General features: G+C 40.8%; 1 long non-coding RNA gene across 1 annotated transcript; it reads right to left on the reverse strand.

Moving 5' to 3' along the window:
• Window positions 1-4,073: 4,073 nt before the first annotated feature.
• On the reverse strand, window positions 4,074-27,172 carry LOC148641194 (uncharacterized). Its single transcript, XR_015930139.1, has 3 exons — window positions 26,954-27,172; window positions 26,257-26,465; window positions 4,074-4,153 (listed from the first exon to the last, which is right to left on the reverse strand). It is a non-coding gene; the product is annotated as an uncharacterized LOC148641194 (long non-coding RNA).
• Between the last annotated feature and the right edge of the window lie 39 nt (window positions 27,173-27,211).

Raw genomic sequence — 27,211 nt, forward strand, 5'->3', positions numbered from 1 at the left:
GAAGACGCACAGTGACATATTAAAATACTACATAACAAGTAAGCAAATATGGCTGCAGTGTAACTTAATGTAAATGTGGGGACAGTGCCTGGAAAGTGAATGAACTGCTTTGGCCTCTGGTACCTGCCTAGGGTTCTGAATTACCCTGTATACTGTATCTACCGGACGTCATGTGTCTGATGATCATCAGCTGAGTCATGCTGACTTGCAGTTTGGGCAAGGGCATTTTTAGCTTTGTCTTAAAATCTTTCAGGAGAGAAAAACGTTTTTTTTTTCTTCTGAGCCATCAGTGACAGAAGATTTTTTTTTTCATAGAAACGGCTTCCTTCATTATATAATGCCTATTGGAGCTTATTAAATTACCACTTGAGGCATGCTAAAATATAAATCGGGATATCCATTTATTGGCAAATTAATGGCAAAACTAAATCAGTGTATGGCACGCCATTTCTTTTCATAAGCCAACAGGGAGCACCACTGTAGGTGTCTTTGCTGATAGAATTTCTGCCCCCTTGTATTTGGTGAAAAAAACCTCTTGTACAGATTGCAGATCAACTGTTTCTCATTACGCCATACATCCTTGAAACCATGAGCACATTTCCACTCCAAGCTGTCAAGTAGTTTCCATGCTTCAATTATTGCTTTTTGTCCCTTCTATATTGTTACAGCTTTAGAACTGTCTCTTAAATTTTAGAGGTTTGTGACACTTGGAAGAGTAAACACTTCTAGCTTTGAAGTACAGAGGATGTTTGCTGAGGTCTGGGGGTCCCTTCAGTAGAAACAATTGTAAAGTTTACCTTGGTATACTGTACCTAGATAAGTTGTGGGTAAATGATTGTCAATGAGCAGTACAGAAAAACATATTATACATAGTAAGTTCACATTAAGTGCACAGAGAGAGGAGAAGAAACTAGGAGAAGCAGGGAAGGAGGAGAGGACAGGTGAGAGGAGAGACATGAGTCTGGCGACAGCCTCTATTTCATGATCGTCCAGACCAAACCTGACTCGAGCAAAGTATTTGAAGCTTGTTAGAGAGAGCTTGCTATTTTGTGTTTTTGGGGAACTTGGGTTTCCTGGGTAAAGATACCTCAGTTAGAAATGTCTTTCCTGCGTAGGGTGCATTTTTAGAAGAAGGAGATAGGCTCCCATTTATTTTGTGGCACATGGGGTGCAGAGAGAGATTTAACTGCAGGTTGTATCACATTTATTTAGCAGGCAGCTTATCTCTTATTTGGCCTTTGTAGGCATTAATGAAGAGTTCCATACTTAGTAGGGGGTTTTTCTGGGTGATTAGGATGTTAGGCCTCTGAAATGCAACTTGAGTTGAGTTTTATAGTGTCTAGTGTAGTTTGTGTCTTGTTATTGTAATAAATATTTGTTTAACCAAGTATGACTGGATTATTACTGCTCTCATCCAAAGCTGTGCCAGAGAATAAAGAATTCACATGCCTCTAATTATACCAGACGCTCGGTTACATTCAAGAGAAATCACTTACAATTTTGGGCTTATGAATAATTAATTATTGACAAAACCACTTGGTCAATTCCCAATTTTTTCCAAATTTCGTAACCCCCCATTTGTAACAATATATAAAATCAAACATTGACAATAATGGGGAATCACAGATAGAAAGCATTAGTTTCCTATATTGATATTTAGTCAAGAACACACAAGTTTATGAGAGGATTTGACACTACCTTTCAAAGTCCTGAAGGAAATTGCCGAAGTCAACCCCGATTGACTACTTCATGCTTAAGAAAGGCACAAATGTTTGCAGGCAGACCTCAAAACACAAGTGAAAATTAAAAGGAGGCTGGTAAATATGGGACTGTAAATATTGAGCACTTGTTTACAAGGGGAACAAGTTACCCAGTCATATTGTTGCAGCTGACTCATCTGGATCTGCACAAGGGGTGCCTTGTGAGGAGTCTCAGATCAATATCCTACTAATATCCAAAGGATATCACACAATTGCCTCAGCATGATTCTGTCCATTCTTTAAATCATAAATTGTCAATGCAAAAATAAGTCTTCCCTTTCCTCACAGTGTGTTTTCAAACTGAAGCTCAGGACTTGCAAGTCGACTCTTTTACAGAAAGAACCCCAGTGAGATTGGGATGAGTATGTCAGCTTCCTGCACAGTTTAGATAGGACACGTTGATTGCTCTCTCAGCTTGAAAGGCCTCAAGTGGCTTATCTCTATGTTCCCAAAGCGAGCTATTTGTCTGGTAAGCTCCAAGTTGCATCTGAAGAAGTCAATGTGCTATATTACTGTGCCTTCCTAAAGTCCAATGTAAAAAAGAGCTTATTTTAAAAAAATGGACATAAAATTATATAATTGTTTGCAGCCTCTGACAAAAAACCTTTTTTAGCTAGTTTTGTTAGCCCAGTTCACAGCCTTTAGAAATAGTTATTTTTCCTCATCTTATTCTCAATTTTTTTTCACATTTTGTATTTTTCCCTTTTAATGTACAGCAACTCAAGACATGAGAAACAACACCTGCCACATCTGAAAGAAAACCATTCACATGTCACTTTGCTTATTTGCTTGTCTACTTGCCTATGCTTTTGCACAAAAATATAATTGAAAGTCAGGGTAAGTCCAACTCACACATAACCGTTTTCCCTCTATTTAATGGTAACCATATCCTTGCAGTCAGAGGAGAACAGGAGCATGAAGGTCAGTAGGAATTTCTAAATTTAAAATCACTCTGTGTTGCTTGCTAATGCAATGAACGCTTGCTTCACTCGTTTTCAATTTAGCCTACCGTTTTGTGCTGCTGATACCTCTAAATTAATCAGTAAACGAAGCATGTTTTCTGTCTCAACTGTTTTAATACAACCAGTTTTTACTTTTTAGTTCAGCTCTCCTTACCTTTTATGAGTTACCTACATCGGTTTAGGCACTGAACATTAAAGGCCATTGGCCCACAGCTCAGCTTCTATTAAAGAGCTTCTTCGCAGAGCAGTCCTGGCACTCTTAGACAGAAGCCTACAGAGCACATCAGATGGTTGGCTATTGACCTCAAGTTTGGAATATGTGATTTTGATTTGACCACATTTTGTCTGACGGAGGCGTCGCTTGACTGTCTACCCAATGGAAAATGAAATAGGGAGATGGGCTGGAATTTGGTGAGTCAAACCTGTGATTCAATGTTCAGACATACTGTAGGTGTTGTACTTATTGGCTCTGGCCTGCTGTCTTATGACAGGTCTTCTTTTTCCAATATAAAAAAACTAACTTATTCATTATCAGATAATGAAAATAGCATTTAAAATGTAGACACAGATCATCAGCTTTGCAAGTCCTTATGAGTTCTGAAAGTATTTCAAGGGGGACTTGTTTTTTTACAAAAACAAAGACACCATGTCAGATTTTAGACTTTCAAAATCACACCTGTCAGTCCCACAGTCCAACAATCAACAGTCATGCGGATATTTGATCTGAAAGGTGTTCAGGCTGATATTTGGCTCTGCTCTCGGGGAAGTCTGAAGTTGGGGGAGAATAACCAGACAATTGTTAATGGCCCCTGTCTGCCATTAGGAAAGTTCATGGCACTTGTGGCTTTGTGGAAGTACACTGTCCAGTCCTGTAACGTCTCGCATAGAGAAAATCTGGCAACTGACAACCTGTCTTTTTCTGTTCATCTCTTGCTGAATTATTTATAGGCTTCTCATCCCTCAGGGCCTGACCAAAGACATATAAGGCTATTTTAGTGGCCTGTCTCTTTCAGTAAGAGTTGTTTGAAGATGCGCAGCCCTCACTTTCTTTCAAAAGTGATTTTAAAGAACTAGAGATCTATCATATCTCTCCATTCCTGCACTGTACACTGTCCTCGCCCTCTTCAATACCTTCAATATCTAACGCTGGATTGTAAAATGATAGATTCTTACTTAAATACCTTTTACTGGGTGCGATGAGATGGGCCATTTAGAAGTACAATGCCCTCCATAAGTACTGGGACAAGGAATTGTTTGTCTGTGCAGTGAACCCTTCTGATTGTGACCAAACCAAAAAATACGTGTTTTTTTTTCCCCTGACCTGATGAGAGAATGCACGACCATGAACTCACCAGTGCGTTTCTGGCTAAAATTAAACTGCTGGATCCTTTTGGTCGAGGGTTCACAGCTGGGATGTCCTTGTCAACATCTCTAAAACAAAAAGGAGAAAGAAACAGATGTTGTTATAGAGACAGAAGGGAGTAATGTACAGTAGCAGCTATACAATCATCTGAAATATGAGAACATCCAAGTCTTTAATTCTAGGGTGAAGGGCGCCTTACTTCCTGACATTAAGTATTTATAATTTATTGTAAGTAGTGTAAAGTCTAATAAAAAAGTTTATAGATATCCTGGAAGAAGGTGGTATGGTTGCACAGTGGTTAGCATTCCTGTCCTGCAGTTCAATTCTGGACCTGAAGTTTTATCTGTGTGGATTTTGTATGTCTTCCCCATGCTTGCATGAGTTTCCTCTGGGTGCTCCAGTTTCCTCCCACAGTCCAGAACCATACTGGTAGATCAATTGGTTTGTGGGACATTTAACCCTGGTGTGAGTGTGAGTGTGTGCATGCTATCATAGAGCATCCTGTCCAGGGTGTATCCTGCCTTGCTCCCACTGCTTGTCAGAATGCGCTCTGGCTCTCCTGCAACCCTGAATGGGATGAAGCAGTGAGAAAGTGGATGGATGCATATCCCGGATGAAGCCTGAAATAATAAAAAATCCATACTGAGATGTAAGTTTTGTTGCTTCTGCTGTGTGGGTTAAAGTCAAGGGTCCAGAGCTTCGAAGCTCTGACCACACTCTTCACGGAAAGTCTGCCACACACACCTGCCCTAGCTCTGAGAAGGGGAAAGCACTTGGCAGGAGCAACACTGGAGGCAGACCGTACACCTGCTACTGCCCCTGGTGGTCAATGTCAAAATCCAAAAAAGGAGGGTCATGCCAATCAAAAAAGAAAAAAAGAGAACTAATCACAGCCTATTAAAATGAATCCAGCAGGAAGGGCTCTGTCAAAAACAAACAATAGCAACCCAATATAAAGTGACACATGTCTCTTTTGATTGTGATTTCTTCACTTTTTTGGGAATAACCCTGCAAGTTATTTTTTTTTTATTTTCTTATGAAGGTCCTGTCTTGTCAGACTACCCAATGTTTAACTGCAGAACATCAAAAAGCAAGGGCACATGTCGGATTATTTCTCATACTCATATATTTTTAACAAAAAGTCTCTGTGGTGTTACTCATCCAAACTAAATGTTCACAGAAGTCATCTTTATGTAACACCACTCTGTGATTCACAGCGTGATCAGCAATACTTGGGAGATTAGACCAGAACTGTCACTTAGCTTTTTTATATCACACACTGATTGGGGCTCAAAGCTGGGCTGACAGCTATTCTGTGGTCTATTGCTCAGAAGCAAAGCCCGATGCCCCCTTATGAGAAGTGTGGTGACCTTACGATCACTTCTTCCAAAACATTTCTGCACTCAGTTAATAAATAAAACAACCTTTTTTATTAGGTGGACTCAAAAGATAAATAATAAAAGCATCAGTAATTAATATTTGCATGTGTACACCATGGTGGTATGGTGATGTGCTGCCTGGCACTGCTGCCTGCTAGCTCTTGGGTCCAGGATGTGATTCTGAACTGGAGAACCTTCTGCGAGGAGTATGCATGCTCTCATCCATGGTTGCTCTGGTGTCCATTGGCGTTACAGTTTCCTCCTCCAAACCAAAGAAACACCAGCCGGATTAACTGAAGTGGGTTAGCACGGAAGCCTACAGTACCACTGACTAGCAGCTTTCTGATTCACAGATGAGATGAAAGGGTCGATGCCTTAATAAGATCAGTGCATATCAAAATGGATCCCCCTGATTCATCAGCCAGTGCCGAGGGGTGGCGTGCCCCATCCCCTTTCATCTTCTGGGCAAACTGAGGACAACTGGAGAAATAAAAGTTTCTAAAACTTAAAAGATGCAGACTGAAAGAACCTGGACAACGCAGCAGTGCAGATTTTTTTGGCCCAGCGAAATCTTAGCCCATGAGCAGTGCTGGTGACACGAGGGTCAAGAAGCCCTGGGTGACTGCCATCTGTGAAACTGAAGCCGGATGCAGGAGGCACTCACTCCCACAGCCCCTTGCCAAGATACCGCAGATGCCACTGCTGCCACACAAGTCTTTCTGAGTAGGTGTAACCGAGACAGTCACGGTATCAAACGCTCCAGAACAAAATAACATGTTCTGGTTGCAACATCCCAGGACTGTCCCTAGGGGATAAAAATCAGGACAGCTGTGGTGATTCCGAAACGCACTGCGGACCTTTGTAACGACGCTGTCATCACGCCGCCTAACTTGAAACTCAGGGGTGTTCAGTTGTGTGCGTGGTTTAGGCCAATACAGTATGTGAGCTGCATTAATTAGAATTATTCTTTTTTAAATGAAAGTCTTGAAACACAGTGGAGAAGGTTAACTGGTTGAAATCAAGCTGGCTTACTTGCCTTTTTGAATTTCATCAAAGTAAAAATTCATTTTAATATACAGGATTCAATACTTTATTACCATTACAACTAGTTGCATGGAATTTGGTAAAGCACACAGTGTTTCAGCTGTGCAGCATTCTTCAGGTGTGTGTCAGTTTCCACAGCTGGGAAGCTGTACTTTCCAGTGTGGGATTTACTTTTACTTGTTCCTAACATGCTGTTGCTAAGAGCTCACAGTCTGAACCTCATTTTAGAATTTATCTATTTTACTGTAGCTATCGGAGCACCAGAATTTATTGAAATACAAATAAACAAATGGTCTGATCTGATATTTTGTGCAATACTGCACAGTAACTGTCTTCTGTGTGCATTGCATTAATTACAATAGCAATGAAGCTGTCCTTATTACTGTTGTATCTGTAATGATCAGTGATTTGTGCCACTGGGAGAATTGCTCATTGAAAGACGCTTGAGACATATTTGGGAAACTGAAAGAGACAACGGTTTGGAAATATGTGTCATAAAAAGTAAGCAGCAATAGAAAAGAAATGAAAACAGCAGAGCAGAGAAACATGTTGCCTTTATCCCAGGACATCTCCTGTTATTATTACTGGCAGCTTCAAAAATGCCCCTCAACCTCAAATTAAAATTAGTGAATTTTCATATTAGTAAGCATGCTCAGCATATGTTACATTTATGTAAAAGCAAAATGCAATAGCATTTATGTTGCCTTTGTCTGACCTCCACAAAAGCAGACTGCATTTAGCAGTCCCATATTTACTGTACATTTTAAAATTTAGGAGAAAAAACATTGCAAATCAAGCTGCCTTTGTTAATTTAAGAAAGTATGAACAAACCCCAAAATTGTAGTAGTGATGAGAATCTTTTTGACGTTTTGTCTTTTTCTGGGTTTAAGGGGAGATCACATCGCCATATGGACAAGGAAGTCAGAACCCCACGAAAAAAGATAATACTGCATTGGTGTTTTGAACCCCACTTACCAAAAAGAGAGAGTCTTCGTAATGTTGGAAACTCTACCATCATTTTATGCAAATCCTGTTGAACAATTTACACATTGATGCAGTCTCTGAGTCTTAATATATGCAAAATGACAATTTTATAGGTTGATCCTAATCTCCCTAAAAAGACTGAGATAATGCTGATGTATTTTCCTCGGAACACAGAATATGCTAAAACGGTTTACCTATTCATAAATGGTTAAGAGATTCGGTCTAGCAAGGATTACTAAAAGCAGAAGAGCATACTGTATTTGCAATGGTACTAACATGTAATTCTTTCACCTGAGTAACAGACCTTGATTTCCCTGATGGATGCTGAGAAGTTAATACAGGCTTTTGTATATTCATGAGCACACTACTGCAATGTTTTACATCTTTGTGTATCCAAGACAATGTCCTTATAAAGCTGCAGTCTATTCAGAATTCAGCACCTCAGAGTTTAACTAAAAGTAAATCTCATGAGCATATGACACCAGTCTTGTCTTTAGTTGCCTCTCTCCTCCTGTATTTGTTTGACATGTACGACTTGAAGCCCAGCACTGAAGAAAACCACTCATGTGTTCATACATTACCCACAGTATTTAAATGTTTTTAAAGACTATTTTAAATACATCTCACCTGGACTTTGACAGTTCTTTTGTTCACCCTGTGGTTGCAAGGCTTTATATCTTATCCTGCTTTTACCTCTATTAAAGAAAACTCCCCTGAGATATCAGATTTTCACAAATGACCATATAAACAGTTGTTCTGAGAACCAGGCAGGAGAAACTCTGGGAGAATCACATTTATAATGTAGTAATTGAGTGATTTTAAACAGATTGGCTCCACAAACCAGCTTGAGGTACTGTACCATGACATGACATCACTTGACATCACCTCTAACTTCAACAGCAGTTGAAGCACTTTCTATTCCTAGATTTCTCCTGTCATTGGAGTTTCCATATGGGCAGCAGCTGTAACCCTGCGTCACATTAATAATCAACTGTAAATGTGTTCTCCTGCTGTCTGGCTGTGCGGGAGGTTAAAGTAGGGAGGAAAACCAACATTTTGTTTTTTTTGGTATTACCAAACAACTTGATATAAAAGTGTATTTTTGAGGTAGCCTGCAACTGTTGAGAAATATAGTATTACGTCACTATACTTTAAGCTTTTGTGTGTAAAGACAAAAATCCCATTTGCAGCCCAATGCACAACATCTGTCGCCCCATAAACTTTCTACCCCTGTCCATCTCCTGTTCACCTCACCTCCATCCTGGCTGACCATGCCCCTCTGAGCTTTGGGGTTCTCATTTTTTTTTTCTTTCTCACTACCTAAACCCCGTTTTTAAAGGCTCCACTGTCAGCCTACAGTAGGAAGGAAACCATAGGGGGATAAAACGCTTCTTGAAGAAAATGCAAGACGCGTCCCCCGGCGTTTGTTCCGCAGACAAAGGGAGAAGAGACAGGCAGGCAGGCAACAGCAGCACGACGGTCGCAGGAGCCGGGTATGAAATATGAAAAGCTCAGGCGCCGTTACCATTAGCGGCCCCCGCGCGCGTGATGCGATGTGACAGCGGGAGCCGCACCGCGAGGTGGGGTGGGGGGGGGATGAATTCGTAAATGGCGGCCTCGGGGCGCCTGGGCTTGAGAGACGCCACGGCTCTGGACGGGGCTCGCCCCGCGGGGCTGTCGATACAGGAGAGCCGGCCGCCGTGATGGCGCGTAATGAGCGCGGGGGAGGCCACTCAGACAGAGGGAGAAATCTCATCCACGGTGTGCACCGCCGACGGAGGCAGCTGCTATGTAGGGCGCACACACACACACAACACCAAGACCCTTTGGATTCCCGGGCTTCTGGGCCAGATGCGCCAGAGCGAGTCTTTCCCTGGTAGTGGTAGGATACAGTTGGCACAGACCGTGTGCAGTGGACTGCAGGAACAGCAGCACGGCGGCTTGGAAGTGACCCAGCATACACCTGTCTTTAGAGCCAATATCGCTGCACTGGGCGCCGTTGCAACACTGACACTCGTAACAACAGCATCGGTTTAGTCAAGTACCAAAACAAAAATAAGGGAAAAAGTTGGTGGTGCTGGTGGTGCTACACTCCAAATATTTAGTTGCTGCACAACACTTTTGTTTACGTACAAAAATGTGTTGGGGCATTTTTTTTTCTAAAAAAGTATACTTTTGATAGATAAAGAAATTGTCTAGCTGCACACGTGTATAATTATGTTTTTACATACAGTATATTTCTGAAGTTCTGGAGGTCTTATTTGTCAAAATGCACTCCACACGCTGGCAGTGGAAAACTAGGCTCCTGTAACTCACACTCGGGCTCTCTCCCAAGTAAGTAAGTTTCTTAAAATATTCAAACAGTCACACATATAACTGGGAAATCATATTAATATCCCTCTTTGGTCCCAACAGAAAAGCAGTAACCCACATTAAAGTGGTTAAAAATATGCATTTTTATCCACTGCTGGGACAAACAAGACAGCTGTTGGGTAAGCTTTTACAGCTTTTTGTGACGGTGTTCCATTTTAGCACAAACCTCAACTTCTATGACCTGTTTTTAAGCAGCACATTCTGACGACATTGGCTGTCAATCAATCAACACATTCAACTAACCATACAATTTATCTATTATTTTAAAATGTGTTTTTTATTCTCAAAGCACAGGCAATAACTTTGTCATTACTTGCACAGCTAGAGGGGAAAATTTTAAAATGAACAACAGCTTCCCATGGATTACGTACTGTAAAGCTATTATTGGTAATGACTGATGAAGTACAGTATCAGGGATGGTTACAGCTTTTAATTATTATATAATTAAATTAAAGAAATATTTAAATATTGCTGTAATTGAGACAAATAGCTGTGTGATTTAAGATTTTGTGTATAATCTGTAATCTGTCATTTTGTGTAAAAGAGAAAATGCTGGATTTATTGTCTGATTTTATAAAAGGCTGCTTAATCTCAGAAAAATCAGAGCTCGTTTAATCAAGGAAGCTCATGAACTGCTTCTCTTCCGACATCTAACTGTCTATAATTGAGTCGATATCATCACTTCTCTCTCAATTAATGTTTCATGTTACAAGCCATATTATCTGGGATACAGAGTTTAGTGTAATTGGATGAGGAACATTCATAATACAGCTTATTAAGAAAAGATCTTCTGTGCTTCCTGTTGCATCGGTGGTAAAGTGGATTTTAATACAATAAGTAGTACTCAGCTCTGTCATTGTTAAAAGTCATTTACTCACTTTCTTTTATTGTACCAGATTGGAAAATTACTGTTCAGAAAGGTAAAAGACAACACAATACACAATACATTCAACACAACATGAACCTATTAACAAAAAAGAGACATACTGTACATGTATGATAAGAGACTGGTCATACACTATATTATGACATATACACATATTAATTGATTTGCAAATATCATTAAATCATAACGCAGTTGTCTGAAACATACAGAGACATGGAATCAGCACCAGAACAACTTCAAGTACCCGACATCTGAGCTTTCACACACATTGTCCAGGCTTCTCTACATTGATGAGGCATCAAAGAATACTTTGGTGGACTTGAATATGCTTGAACGGGAGCACAGTCCAAATAAAAGATCACTGTTGCACATGTTAACATAGTAACAAGTAAAGGTTTATTCCATGCTGAAAAGAAAAGAGACAACGAAACGCATGGAATAAACCATTAATTGTTCCTTTGCAGACAACGCATGCTAACACAGCTCCCTACTTAAACTTTGTTAACATGGTAGCATGGCGCCAAGGGACACTTATGGTGATGGTGACCTGCCTAGGCCTCTCCATAGTGCAGACTTCTCCTTCGCTGGGGGGTCAGACTTTTGGCATAGGGGGATTCACTGCTGTTGGAGGAAGCTGTGCGTCTTCCTTGGGGCTGGGAGGAAGCCTGAGTGATGCTGATTGAATCCTGGCTGCAGTTGAACTGTGCTCTCCACAACGCCGCAGTGACTCAGAAAATTGGGAGGCACAGCTCCTCTCCAATGGAAATCCAGCCAGGGAGCGGGCCGCACCCTCCGAGAGCTGGAAATTCTGCTACAACAAAAATGGAGGCCAGGGATGGGGGGGGGGTGTTATACCCCTTTAACTGAAATGTTACTATGATGCCTGGGACACGCACCACAGTAAAAGCAGAGCAAACTGCAGCTACACACAGAAAAACTCATTTGAGTAGCACAGAGTAATGGGAAAGCATGATGAGGAAAAAATGCATGGAGTAAGAGTGACAAAACCACGTGGAACACGTCAGAAACATAGCGCAACGTACCACAGTAAACGCTCACAAAGGAGACCAGAGTCTTCCACATTTGTCTTTCATCTAACATCACACAATGTGCAAGATTCAGTGAAGTCTGCCAGGGGAGATACCTTGTTGCTTTCCCCTTCATAGCAATCTACTGCACAAATGTACAGCTACCGTACCTGCCTTTGTTGCTAACTGCTTTTCTCTGGAGATTCTGTGTTGTTGTTTGAACAAAACTTTCCGAGGTGCCTCAGTGTTTAATGTAATGAAAGCTGGCACTGGAGCCGGGTGCACGCGCAGGAAGTGGATCTGAAAGCGAACAACGATTTAAAATGCATCGTGGAAGAGCTTTTAACAGCGCGGCAGCTGTAGATGCATCACCCAGACAACAGCGCCTTGCCGCTCTCTTCTTATCGGCACTGACAGAGCTACTTCTAGAAAAACAGATGTGCGGCTGTTTGCAAGGCCACTCCCTATGATTAATTCATCATGTTCGTTTGTTGCCACAGGTTCACACTGCTGATGCACCTGATTAGTTTCCCAGTGAAAATAAGCATGAGGTTTCTATCCTTGCATTCCATCATCACTGTAAGTCTCTTATTTTTCTCTTTTCTTTAAACAATGATAATAACTAATCAAATGTGCGCATGAGAATGTAGGTACTGAACATTAATATAATTAATTGGGCTTACAAGTGTCTGCCTTCTCGCGCTGTGTGGAGTGCAGAACTGGAAGTACCTTGTAAATAGTTATGTGAAATGGAGGTTTCTAACCAAAGTTCTTGGGAAAGCTAGTCTCGACGGTCTAAACACAGGCCTGTAAACGATTATTCCCCCAAGCTTAAATTAGCATGGAGGGGCCAGGCAGTGAGCTACTCGAATCCAGCCAGTTAAAGACAAAATAACAATCGCAGTCGCATAGTTGGAGTACAGTATGACTTGGCCTTCCGAAAAGTGTTTTCAAAACCCAAGAATCTGAAATGATTTAATGTCTGGCGAGTTGTTATATAAAGCAATGAGCTCTGACAGTTGTGGAAATGCGAGTTGAGTGACTACAATAGGAAGGGGTAGCCAAAGTGTATGAAATTTGTCCGTTTCGCTGAGACCTTCTCAGGCATTTCACACAACTGCCAACACTAATATATTTATTAAAACACTGAGCTCATGCTTTTGTTATGTGCGTTGAAAGGCAAAAAAAAAGATTTAATTCTCCACATCATATCTGTAGAACCTGACATGCAAGAACAATGCATTGGGTAAAATGCTAAATTTATCAAAGGGGGAAGTGCATTTGCACTAAATATAGAAGCTTGATTTCTTTCTCAGTCCTGCACCAGAGCTAACCTCGCTTCATGCTCACAAGAGTTGACAGCTGTTCAAAGGTAGTGCCAAGAAAATAAATGGACGTCAATTTCTTCAGGTTCATGCTGCTCACTTCAGTAGGTGTAATTGCAGTTGGCGAGTAGTTTTCTTCAGAACGACCCTTGGGGGTCAGCAAAGAGTGTTGCTTTGTGTAATACAGGAGGCAGGCAGTTTAGATACAGAAAGCATATTGCTCACTGCAATTACAACAACATTATCCGTGAGGAGAGTCACGTCTTCAGTCCTGAAAACAATTTAGACTGCTACAGTAAATGAGAGGTGGTTATCCAGATACTTCTCGTGTAGTCAGGAAACAAAGTAATTGGATAGTGTTGATAAGACCTATCAAGGGCCTGTAAAACACCATAGGGAAAAATGACAGTACCACTAGACTGAAACCCCAGTTCTGTTACTGACCGCAACTATTTTGAAGGCAACTGGACTTTTCAGAGACACGATCACCTGGCACAGGCAGATGTGCAAAGCTTTTCACATCACGCATATTTCCAGACCTGCTCTCAAAAGTCTTTTACTCCAAAGTAAAACCTGTATGGGATTTTCCATCTCTACATAAAATCCATAAATTCATTATCTCAAATTTTAAAGCAATGGGAGAACACAAACAAAAACACATGGCTTTCTACCACATTCTCTGAATCATTTACCCCTTGCTGCCATAAAAGCTCTCAACGTCTAACAATATTTATTGAAAAAACTTTGCTTTGGATAAAATTGTCTCAGACGTGGAGATCACTGCCTTGTTCCATAATGTAGTTACTCACAAATATGATATTGAGCTTACAAGTGCCAAATTACTTTGCTTTTAATATTGAAGATGAGAGTGAAATGTAGCACTGAGGCAGGAACATTAATGACTGAAAACTATCAAGGTAAGATTATAAAACTGCCTAAGAACTGAGATGATCTCAGCTGATTCTAAAATGTTGCTTATATACCAGTGTAAATGTTCAGTTCATATTCAAAACCTCCGAATGTCATTGCATCTCTGTGGCTGTGCCAGAGCTGAGAAGATTTAACATAACTCCTTAACTATTTTCCTTTAGTTCAATGTATGGCTGCCTGATAATTTCTTCTCAACATCAAATACAGATAATCATGTTGGCTGCTGACTGAAACGACAAAAGTGTAAATCAAAACTGATGAGAGTGTATCCAGCCATGAGCTTTTATTCGTTCGTTCTTGCAGCTCAAATATATATGCTTGTGCTCCCTCGTTATACTTAGACACTTAATCACTTGCATGTTGTCTAGAAAGAAAAAAAATGTATTTCATAATCTCACACATGTGGGTTGTACACTGAATTAGCTCCAGTTAATTTGAAAAGTAAGATAGGACTTTTTATAAGTCACACAGGCACACAAGGAAAGGGCTTGAATCTTAATTGCAAGAAGTTTAGTATGAGTAGGTTAAATTGGAGGTTATCAAGGGAGTTTCCATCAGTTGCTACAGTCAACTATACAGCGTATCACTCACTTTATCCTGTTGTACAGTACATACATATAAATATACACTCTGATGTATTTCTAAAGCTCATTCGGGCTCCCTGAGACCACCTAACACAAAGCTTGCCAAGGCACACAGACCAATGGGAGAAGAAATTTTGTTTCCTTCATTGCAGAAATGCAACACCTAAAACATTTTTAAATATGCTCGCTAGAGCAAATCCAACCTTTGATTCATAAACAAGACAGATATGGGATAATTTGCATGTGGGTTAATAGCAGACCAGCATCAGTCTGTGATCTCAGATAGTTCTGCCACTACAATAATTTATGCTAGAGTTCTCTAGCAGCCAGTCACAGGTACCAGCTCCAAAGAGCTGCTCTGTGTTCTCCATTGATGTTCGTCAGCGCATTGGTGTATATGTCGCCAGAGGGGACTCTTTTACCACTCCTACCCTTTGTGAACACCAGACACTCAACATAAAAATAATATTTCATGATACCAAATCTCATCACTGACCCAAATTCATTTTGACACTCCACCAATAAATGGTTTCAGAATTTGATACATTTTGATTTTTGGGTGCATTATTACAAGTGGCTACTGTTGCAGACATAACAGTTATTTTAGGATACGTTCTAGTTTCCTCTCTAACAGATTGGGCACATTAAATATGCAGCCTGTGTGCTTTACCATGTCTGAGTTTATAGTAAGAGATATTTGAACACCATGTCTTTCTGCTTTGGCTAAAACTAAATAAGCTTACAGCATTAATTGTAATGTTAGTGTTCAAATAAAACCGCATTAAAACAGCATTTAGTTTAATTTAAAAATATGTCAAGTTAGAGCTGCCATTTAATTTATTCACGCTGAAAATAAAGAGTGCCAGTTAAAACATCAAGAGAAACACACATATGATTTAGTGCCTCATTTTCTCTTTGAATTCTGCTACACTGTTAACAAAACCTTTTTTCGTCATTATAGCACTCTTCTCTAATAAGCGTTATTAATTAAAGTGCAATTTCACAAGAACAAATGCTACAATTATTCAACACACAAGCTCTTAATCAACCTGTAATGTATTAAACATGAATTCCATTCATAGAGAGAGATATCATAAATTACTATATTGAGTGTGACAGTAATGTACTTGAACTGTAGTTTGTCATAGTATGGATATATGAAGGAATCCTTAGCTTTTAACTTCAATAACTGTACCCCAGAATACACTATATCTTTTATACTGCAACATATTTTTAATATTACCCTGAGGAACAGCAGCATGATTCTGAAATAATACTGTTCAGCCTGACGGAGAAAGTGAGGAAAAAAGAATAAAAATAAATCTCCATTCTCACAGGACCAAAATGCATATTTGAAGGTTAGTTCTTTTTGCTTTAAGCCACTGTAAGGTTTGTACTCATTTCAATTATTCCATAAAGGCTCAGGCAGCAATTAATTCACACAGTGAGCGTTGCCAACAAGATTGAGGATTCTTTGACCTTCTTGTGCACTCTGCAAATGGTAGGCTATACAAATTGCTTCCTCATGCAATTACATGGCTAAATGCCTCCTCCCTCATGCAATTGCATGCCTAAATTCTGGATGTTTAGAATTATTCTGTTTTTTAAATTTGTCCTTTACATCTTCAAAAATATTCCCAAAAAGTCCTCTGCAGAAATCCGAATGTGCCCCATGTCCCCGGAGTCAGCAAACATTTAAAAGGGATTCAAGAAATGGAAGGGTGAAAATCTGATGAGTGTGAAGAAGGCACTAATGCCTCACTCCTTAAAAGTAGGATATGTAAAATTGGCTCATCTGATTCAATCAACTACAGTGTGAGCTTCTTTCCGGGCTCTTGAGTACTTAATTTAATTTAAGTAATTAAACAACTTTTGTGACAAAGGCACTGAGAGGGAACTGATTTGAAAACTAATAAATTCTGATTCTCTTCTTTGCGTGCCAAGGCAGATTTTGAGTACAGGGCGCCTTCTCCATCTACTGAATAAAAGGTGGCTAATGACCTCACTCCATCCTGTGCAGCCTGTAGACTGGATAAGGGAGTTATCTACAGTGTGTGTGCGCACACACATACACATGCTAAACTGTGCGATAGCGCCCCCTGTGGCTGCTCGAACACTAACAAGAGTTGTGTGTTTTCCAGTTGGCACTGGAGACTGCAGGTGCAGCCATGGTGTAGAAAGGTGAAAGGGCTGTCTATCATGACCGCATGTCTCCGAAGAAGAACGTCTGCAGACGGTCGTGTGACGAGACGTGGTGATTGAAACGGGTGATCTTAACTCGAAAATGGAAAGGAGAGACGTGTTTCAGTCAATAAAAAATGCAAGGAAGGGCAGCCAATGCCAAAAAGCAGCCAATGACAAAGACTGTTGTTTCAGGTCACATCACATCACAGCTCTTTCTTCACTGTTCTTTTCTAGGGCAGACTGTGCATCTCCCTAGATGAGATATGTGTCGCACTTACACGCACGGTCACCAAAAGTGTCGGCAACAGGCTTCTCTGCTTTTCTCCGCTCGTCCATCGATCTGTCATGAATTAAAGGTGCTGAGACTATTAGGTTTCCTTTTGCGGAGGGAGCGGAGGAAGGGAAAGGATGAATCAGTGCCTCGGTGGTTCATTCCCACGGGGAACGCTGAACCTTTCCACAGCCCCAGCCAAGCGCCAAGAATATGTGTGGTTCAATAACCTGGTTTACAGAGCACTGCCTCTGAGGAGCTGTGGTGCCGTGTCTCCTGAAGTCCATTTCCCGACACTGCGCTGGCTGGGAAGGCCACTGACCCCCGACTGAGGTCACGTTCTATTTCTGCTGCAGGTGAATCAATCCGAGTCCCCTTATGCCATGCCTGAACGGGTAAACCTTCTGCAACTCTGCCAATCATGCTGAAAAGTCACAAGAACTGCTAGAGTGTGCAGCTATGAGGAATCAAAGAGCTGGCTCATGGACTTTCTTGCTGGTCCTCTTGTAAAGTTTTGTCCAAATTAATAGTTTAAAAAAATGCGTTGCAATATTTTTCTGCTTTTCTTTTTGTCGATAAAGTAATCCTAAGGATTTTGAAGGGAGATTCATCTTACACTACGTATGCTAAATTTTAATCAAGGTAATGAAAGTTTTTTTCCTTCCAAAGGGTAATAAATTTAACTACTTCTCCAGTGGTATACTGTACAGTATATATCATCACTGCTTCAGATTTTTGCATACTGCATCTTTTTGACTGTGGAGGAGAGGAGTAAACACTTTTGATGATATTTATCTACAAACACACGGAGTAAGAGACAAAGAGACGGGGATGGGAAGTTTGGACGATCTCTATGTATCCAAAATAGCCAGGCATGTGTCTTCTCAGGACTTTGCCATTCCCCCTGTACTGATCATCACTGAGTCTCCAAACCTACCAGTCTCACCTTCAGAGTTGCCACCACGTTGGCACTGAGACAAGAAATGTAGGTCAATTGGCACAAGAATGAAACTATTTTGAAAGAACTATTTTTGATTGACAATTTTTGTGCCAAGTCAGGAAGGGACACAGAATCTTTTTACCCCTGTTCACCCCCGGCAACCCTAAAATCTTACAACTCCCCAAACAAAACAGATAGATCTGCACATATGTTGAGACATTGCCAACATGCCAACACGCCAACATTGTTGACAAACCTCCACAAGACACCTGAGCTCTGAAGAATTAAGGATTCAGCAGTACTACACTTAATCCCTTGAAAGTAATCTCTATTAATTTAGTCTCTATTAATATAGTTATTCAAAAGCAAGCTCACCCAAGAGTGCACTGAGTGTAAAAAGAGGTAGGACTTGGAAAGGGGTGATGTTTATATAAGGACAGGGCACAAAATTGGCATTAAGCATGCAGCCATGATGCATGTCCATCCTGGGGTGGAGAGGAATGGAATAATTATTCTGTCATATGACAAAATGTTTTGTCCATTTAATTACATCATATCGTCATATTGCCGTATGGAATATAAAAAATGAATGATTGAACTGAATGTGAAAGTAAATAAATTATGATAGCAACATGTTAGTATGTCTGAGAGCTTCATGAAAGACATCCCATTTAAGGACAAGGACCACACCCTCAATTAAGGACAAGGAAGCAGCAGGAGGATGAAGAGGAGAAAAAGGAAGTCAGAAACGCAGTGTTACATCACAACTGGGTTGAAATGACACTATTTAATATTTGTGTCCTGAAACTCTACAGGAACAAAGTTAACATAAGTGCATCTGAGCCCATACCTCCCATTATCAGCGTTTTGTGTTTTTTCTCCCTTGAGCCAATCTCTTATAAAGCCATGAACCTCCTGACGACAGCTTATTTTATTTCCACATATACTGTAGCCTGTTTCAGAGGGCGCTGTCTTTACCTCTGTCAACTGGAGCGTGTCTTCCCAGGGTGGAAATTCTGGCAGAAAATCTGGTGGATAGTGGTGACATTCATGCATCCTGGGTTCTCACACCTGAAGAAGGCCCCAAGGTTGAAACGTTGTATTTTCTTTCTTCTTTTTTTCAGCATGGAATAAACCTATAACTTGTTCCTTTGCAGCTGACGCAGCTACGCACCCAAACTACTTATTTTATTTAATTTGACAACCTTTTCAATTCAAACTGTGATATATCTATATATATAAATCATCCTTAAACTTTATACCCTGGTTCTGTTGATCTTAACACATTCATAAGCGCAGACTTTGAGAAAGCATTTGTGTGACTGTACAGGGTCCTAACATCTAGCTGGGCTGGCCTGTACTAGCAGCTGCAGCATGAAAACCGTGTCCCATATAGAAGCGTAGACATTGTAGACATACAGACAAACAGACAAGGCCACATGGAGTGGCCATACAACCCAGAATGCATGAATGTCACCACTATCCACCAGATTTTCTGCCAGATTTTCCACCCTGGGAAGACACGCTCCAGTTGACAGAGGTAATGACAGCGCCCTCTGAAACAGGCTACTGTGTTTGTGGAAATGCGCTCTCCACAGTCTCTTTTGTGTGTGTACCAGTTTATTGCTCTAGGGTGCACATTTATCATGGCATAGTTGGCTGAACAGGCCAGCTAGCATTTATAAGCCCACTGTATATGTACAGCAGCAGTACCTTGACAAGACCGAGAAAAAAAGTTTTAATGTCATGCAATGCCCCCTGGTGGTGGCTGAATGTTTTTTTTCCTTAAAATAATTCTGAGAATGGTCCTGAAAGTTTCAGAAGAAACCTTGTATAGAAATATGTGAAAGTACGCAGAAGTGCATTCAAAATTGAGAAAAGCCGGCACTTCATTATCCAGAGGATTGTGGGAGCATGAAACAAGCTGCCCAGCTTATAACCTGACTTCCTGCAAGAAATAACCGGATAAGATTTTTGGATCAAGCTATTAAAAACCCAAAGGAGCTACATCGAAAAGTCATAATTATTCTTATGTTTGTTATTATTCTTATGTTCCAGAGTGCATCCTCCAAAATACAGTGTTTTTAGTTTGACTGACAAAGCCATAAACACAATGTCAGTGTCACTACCAGCTGTGCACCAGCCATCTTCTCTCTCGCTATAGGGAAACAAAAGAGAAAAATGAGATGCTGGGTAAAGGTAATAATTAAACATAGAGGAGGTGAAAGAAAACCAGGCATAAGTCTGGCTAAAAACATAGCTCTTTCGCCTCAAGGCTTTCAAATCTTTTCAAACATTTTTATTTGTTCTTCTCTGCCTTAAAGTGCATTCAGGGATATCCTCTCATTCGGCATGTACTTTTCTAAATAGTTCCAGTGCTCGCTGGCACAGACCCTATTACTCAGGAGACCTGAGTTGTTCATCACCTGGAGAGCTGGGAGAAGCTGTTACTCTCATCCAGTTAACCTGATAATTGATTCCAATGCGTCATTAAGAGCTGAGCTGGAAGTGGCCAGCTGGACACCCCTTTCCTAATTTCGGGTTTTCTCTTTGGCAGTCCTTGCATCAGATGAGAGCATGGGACGCGCCCTGAAGAAAACAAGATGCAGGCAACACATTTTGTGTTACAGGCTCTCCCTCTAGTGGAGAAAACTGATATTCTTTATTGTAGTCATTAAAAATACTTTTAGGATAGTAGTTCAGGTGGGTAGCTGCGTCAGCATGCGTAGGCTGCAAAGCGTAGGCTTCTTCAGGTGTGGAGAAGGCTCCACAGCCGAAACGTTGTGTTTCCTTTCTTCTTTTTTTCAGCATGGAATAAACCTATTATTTGTACTTTTAGGATACTCTAGTTTCCTTTTTTGTTGAGGCCAGCCGGTCTGCAGTTGGAACTTTCTGTGCAGGCTGCGTCTTTAGAAAATAAAGCTGGATATGCACAGCTCTGTAGTAAAATTAAAGCCCATATTAGACCACCTGTGCCCTTCGCTCAAATGGCATGTTCAGTCTTAACATGTCTCATTTTACAACACGTGTCTTGAAAACTATGTAGTATTGAGAGACTTCAAACAAAATGCAGTTCATTAGTTTTTGCCCCTGAATTTATGCTACCGACCCAATTCTGCAACCTGCAAACCGATATGCTCCCAGGCTTCAGGATAAATATGATTGAACACATATTTTAGGTTTCATGTTCCTCAGGGCAGTAGAAAGCTATTATTTCATGACTTGGTATTCTTAAAAGAACAAAAGAGTGCAAATAATTTAAAATTTGTAGAAGTCTACAACAAAAGGACAATATGGACAGGAATGATCACAATGAACACTACACCCACTTACACTGAGGGTAAGTTGCCGATCTAATTAATATCATTCCAAATGGGCGTTTTGCCCACTGATCGCCCACTGGGAAAGCTGGGTGCACAGGGTGTCACAGATGGAAAAACATACAGTACCATAACAACTTTAACACAAAGCATGACCATATTTCTATTTATGCACATCTATATTGTTTCTAGAAACGCTTTCAATATAAAATAAATAATTTTAAAAAATACTACTAATATTTAAAACTACGTTTTCTTGAATTCATGTTATCCTCAGTGCTGCTGGAAACTTTTCAAGAGCCAGGCATGAAACCTATAGTATCCCATGATCAGTCTGACCATCATGCCCACACTGGATGTTATATTATTAGAAATTCACTGATGTAAAAAAATGAGGTTCAAGACAGTTTGGAGGAGATGACAGCACTTTTTGAAAACCAAAAGTAGAAAAAAAAACATTATTGATGTAACAACTACGCTTTTACTGGAAAGCTCCCATGAAACAAGAAAACTGCATATACTGTATAAACCTTAAAATACATACTGTAGTTCTTAAATACAGCTGCTTCTAATTTTCATTTGAATTTGGTTATAAGTAGCAATAGATAGAAATCTAAGGGTAGTGAATGCTTATTAATGGAATGGTGATTCATAATTTGTCTGAGCTTCTGGATAATGAATGAGAATGTTAAACGACAGGGCTATCAGAAACCATAAACAAAGCAGGAGTATGAATGAGCAAATTTTGCCGATAAGCCATATGGATGATTAACTGCTGTGTAAGTGGCTATCTCCTCAAGCCCCTTGCATTTTAGGGAAGCTAAGTGCCGGTCACAGTATGATGAGAATTACTCTGTGACCCAAAATTAAATGACTACTCATTGTCTGATGGTGTCACTAATTATAGCAGAGCTGAAAAACCAAGAGGAGAGGTTAACAGCTTGCTATTTTTAAGGACGTTGCTGAGATTAAAACCTCATTATTTTCTGGAAAAAAAAAGAAGAGAAATGTCCCTGAAATGGAACACTTGGTGGAGCTTGTGGAAATCGAATGTCCATCCATTTCCAGAGAGCCGGTTATTGCAGATGAGGGTCACAGCAATGCAGGGCCTTTCCTTGAAACACACTGCACTCTGGGGTGGAGCACCAGTCCATCACAGGACACACACACAAAGGAACAAATTAGAGACACTCCTTAACCCAGCCAGAACCTCTCTGGAAGGTGGGAAGAAACTGGAGCGCCCTCTGAAAGCTGCCACAGACGACAAAAAACAACGAAAGCCTGCATCTATTACGCAATGCTTCATGCACACCTAAGGCTTATCGGTGCAGAATCGAACCCAGGACCCAAGAGGTGTAAGGAAGCAGCTCTGTCCACCACTTCCGTGTATCAGAATGTTCCATGAATAAAAAACATCACATTATCCTCAAACCTAAATGCAAACTTACAGTTTGTGAGCTGAAACTCCTTTGAGGTAGCTAGTGCTTATTGGGAGTACAAGTGTACTTAATTGTCACTAATAACCCTTGAATTTTGAACAGGAAATTAATATCATGCACAAAGTAATTGTGCTCAAGGTTCCATGCGAATTATACTCTGGAAGAGCACATGGAATCAGGGTAACAGTTCTTTTTCACATGATAAAGAACCAAGAACCTGTCAGCAGTGCATTAAATGCTCCAGCCAGGAATTATCAACAACTTGACTAAATCGTTTTTATGAAAGAACCTTATTCTTCTGTTAATTACATTTTTAACCAAGCAGATCACAGGCTATAATAATCTATAATAAAGTGTTAATTGCGCATCACACTAAGTGCTCTGCAAGGTCCCCTAATTGCTTCACTTACAGAATGGCCTTGCAAGTTATAGTACCTCTGGTGCGCACTGAATGTGTGTGTTATGGCTTGATCAAAGCCTTAAGCATCTCCTGTGCTTGAAGGGGCTTCCACACTCTGCTGAAGTGCTGAAGGGCACATTATAAAGATCATTTTTCTGTTTGCATTTATTAATTTTTAAGTCAATGTGTGGTAAATGTGTATGGATTGTCATCACCAGAGCTGAATTAACAGCCAGAAGTCTGTTATTAATCTGCATTTACAAGACATACTATATCACATGGTAAAATATTGCAGACTTACACTGCATACGGATGTACTTTGCTAACTCCATGATAAAGATCAACTGAATGGTAAACGAACATTTGTTCACAGCACAAATAATTTTTCTTTGTACTTTTTAGATATACTGAAATGATACAAATGGCCTTGGCAGTGATTATCATAGAATTTAAGAATCCAGTGTAATATTTACATGCACTGAGTTAACTTACAACTCAGACTGCAGTAAATACAAATACCCTGTGCAAATCTTACACAGTATTAATGTCATTGCACACAGTACTTCACTTGAAGGGATATGGCATTCAAGGCACTGAGAACCACCCATAACATTTTCTGTGTGAAATTACCAAACTGAACTGTGCATGCAGCAAAACCGCCGCACAATGAGATTAAACACGTGACTAATTCTGAGCTGCAAACATAACGTTCAGCAAAAGGAAGCTACTGACACCAGATTAAAAAAAATGCTGATTGGCTTTACAGTAAGTGATGACTGTAGCATTCCACGGCTCTGCCTAGAGCCAATCAACTGGATTGAAACAGACGCTGAGAAGAATTTTAAATTAATGGAAAATGAATTGCTGTGGTGCAAGAATTTGTCTAGAGAAAGTCCGCAGCCTTGAAACCCCCCCAAAACCTCACCAAAACTTAACATCACATGGCTCATGTTCCTCTGATGGTCAGTACAAGTATTGCTCTACTGCATGCATACAGTAGACGGTATATCACATTAGCAATACTTTGCAGTGGCTTGGAAAAAATTTGCAGACCCTTTTAAAGTCCTCAAATGTTGCTAGACTACAATGATACGTACACATCCTTTTTTTTGCTCAAACAAAAAAGATAAAATTCGTTATTTGTCAGCAGATATCTTAAAGCAACTAAAAAACTGAAATAGGCAGCTTGCACGAATATTCAGATCCCACGTGTTCATATTTGGCAGTAGCCACCTTTTCCCACAATAACAGCTTTAGGTCTTCTGAGGTAGGTGTTTATCAGCTTTGAACACTGTTTAGGAGAGAGGTTTACCCGTCCCTCCTGGCAGATTTGCTCTGGCTCATTCATATTTATTGGACAGTGCTTGTGGACCTCAATTTTCACATCGTTCCACGGATTCTCAATAGTGTTGAGGTCTGGACTTTGACTGGGCCACCCAGGGACATTCACTCTTTTATTCTTGTGCCAGTCCCATTTTGCTTTGACTCAGCAGTCCTGTTGAAAGGTCAATATTTCCCCAAGCTTCTTTTTTAGCACACTGAAACATGTTCCCCTGCAATTTCTCCCTACACATCGCTCCATCCATTTTTCCCTCAGTTATCACAAAATGCCTGCTGCTGAGAAGCATCCCCACCATATCTCCACCATGACCCTGCTGCCATCATACTTTACTGTATGGATAGTGTTTCCAGGGGCACGGGCAGTATTAGGCTTGTGACACACATAGCTCTTTGAATTTTGGACAGAAAGCTCTATCGTGATCTCATCTCGTCACAAACCCTTTTAGCAAACCTTAGCTGGATCATTCTTGTGCTGTCAGGCAAACTCCAGATGGGCTTTGAGATGTGTTCGAGATGGTGGTTTTTCAGTAATGGCTTCTTTCTTGCACCTTCCCATTTAGGCCAGTGTTATGCAGACCTCTTGGTACAGTATAGTTGAAAGATGCACCTTTACTCCACTCTCAGCCCTTGAACTCTGTAGATCATTCAAAGTAATCATTGGCCTCTAAGTGGCTACCCTCACAAGTCTCCTTCTTGTCCGGATGCTGAGTTCTGAGGAACAGCCTTTTCTAGGCAGTGTGATGCAGATTCCACTTCTTGATTATTGAGCCGACACTGCTCACTGGGATATCCAAAACACTTTGATATTTTTTTCTACCCTCTTCCTCATCTATACATTTTTAATCCCTTTATCTCTAACTTTACTTAGAATGCTGTTTAGTCTTCATTTTCATACCTTTCCTCTCCCTGACCAAAGATCCCACAGATCCCTAAACACACCTGGGATTATGTCCAGGAAATGTGACAGTTACTTCAGTGGTGCACAGGAACGGCAATTACAGTATATCTTCGTGACGGCCATTTCTTTCACCTGTGTAAACTTTGAGCTGCCAGAGCACAGAGGTCTGAATGCAAGCAGCATATCTCAGTTTCTGACTTTCTTCGAGCTATCTGCTGACAAATAACTATTTTGGCCTTTTAAAAAATATTTGGTTTGAGCATGTGACAAAAAATACTGATTGGAAAAAAGATGTGCAAGTATCATTTGTAATCCAGCAACATTTTAATACTTTTGCAGGGCATATCGCAAAGTCCAGCTTCAGTTAAGGTGCTTTTCCACTTTACAGTTTATCGTCTTTAAACAGTGTTTTTTTTCCAGATGTGTCCTGCCTTGGAATAAAATGATCACATAACAGCACATGACCTGTAGGAAAAGGGCCCATACTGAGCTTCCTGTAAGGCCTGAGAGCAGAAAATCCCCACAGCTCTTGTCCCACTGGTCGGGCCCAAACTCCTTATTGCACAGAATTCTTGTTTTTTCTCGGCATCAAAAGACACATTGTAATCACACACAAAAAAACAACAATTCCTTGCATTTACTGTATACAGTGTTGCTTTTTACATGCACTTCCCAGCGGTACCTCCAAACTACCTCACATACAGTGTAGCGGGGGCCTCACCTCAACCACAACTAGGTGATGCGCAGCACATCGGCGTATTAAAATATGTCACCCCGACAGTACAAGTGCCGTCCAGTACAGTATGTATTAAAGAGAAGCAACAGCAGCAGTCATGTCTCCTCACCGGTTATGCTGCAGGTAGGCTGCTGTTGCAGGCTTCCCGCAGGCTGGAGGTCCCACCTGTAACGGCAGGTGAAGCTGTATCGGCGGCCGGACGTGTGTTGTGTCACAGTAACGTGTGGTCGTGGAAGCCGGGGCCTCGGAACACTCGTCCGACACGTTTTTCTAGATATCCTTTCGTTCCTCCAAAGCATGGAGAGAGAGGCGACCAACCTGTAAGAGCCAAAGTGTGAAAGTATAAATAGGACGTGTTGTCCACGTCTCTTCCTGATAAGAGAAATTTTCTTAATAGTAATAATGAATCGCCTTTACATAAAACCGTTGAAGAGGGCCTGCTTTTTTTTAAAATTTATCGTCCTACTTTTATGCAGTGCAGTACGAATCCAACATCCTAAACGACCCTCAGCTCACCCAGACTGCTCCGTCTGAACTCTCATGATGAACTTTTCCCTTCTATGAGGAGGTCCAAACCCGACTCAGGTAAAGACTAAAATTATTGAAAGATTTTAAAAAAAAAACGTAGTTTCTTTAATGTTGCTGTCCCTTAGATCAACGACATACCGTGATATTGATAAGTAAATGAGGTAACATACACTTATTTATAATAAAAAGAAGGCTTCACAGTTGAAGACTTTCATAATCACGGTTACTTTTAAAATTACTCTGCGTTTCATAGGAAAAACCGATTAGATTCAACTAACCTCAGTGGGATTTTTTTCGTTGTACTAGGGGATAATAAGAGAGGCGATGAAACGCCCCCCCCCCCCCCCCCTTTGATATTAAAGACGATGGAGACGAGGATAAAGTACTTTTACTTTTTACAGAATACGGCTGCGGCGGTCGTATGTGTTTTTTTCTTCCCACCAGACGCCGCCCGGACAACTTTCGAGCTAGCGCGCGGCTGTCGAGGCTGGGCGCGAGCGCGCGCGCGCGCTCCCGGGGGGCCCCCGTCGCCGGCG

Source organism: Lepisosteus platostomus, chromosome 25 (genome assembly GCF_059453375.1).
Source record: "Lepisosteus platostomus isolate fLepPlt1 chromosome 25, fLepPlt1.hap1, whole genome shotgun sequence".
NCBI lineage: Eukaryota > Metazoa > Chordata > Actinopteri > Semionotiformes > Lepisosteidae > Lepisosteus > Lepisosteus platostomus.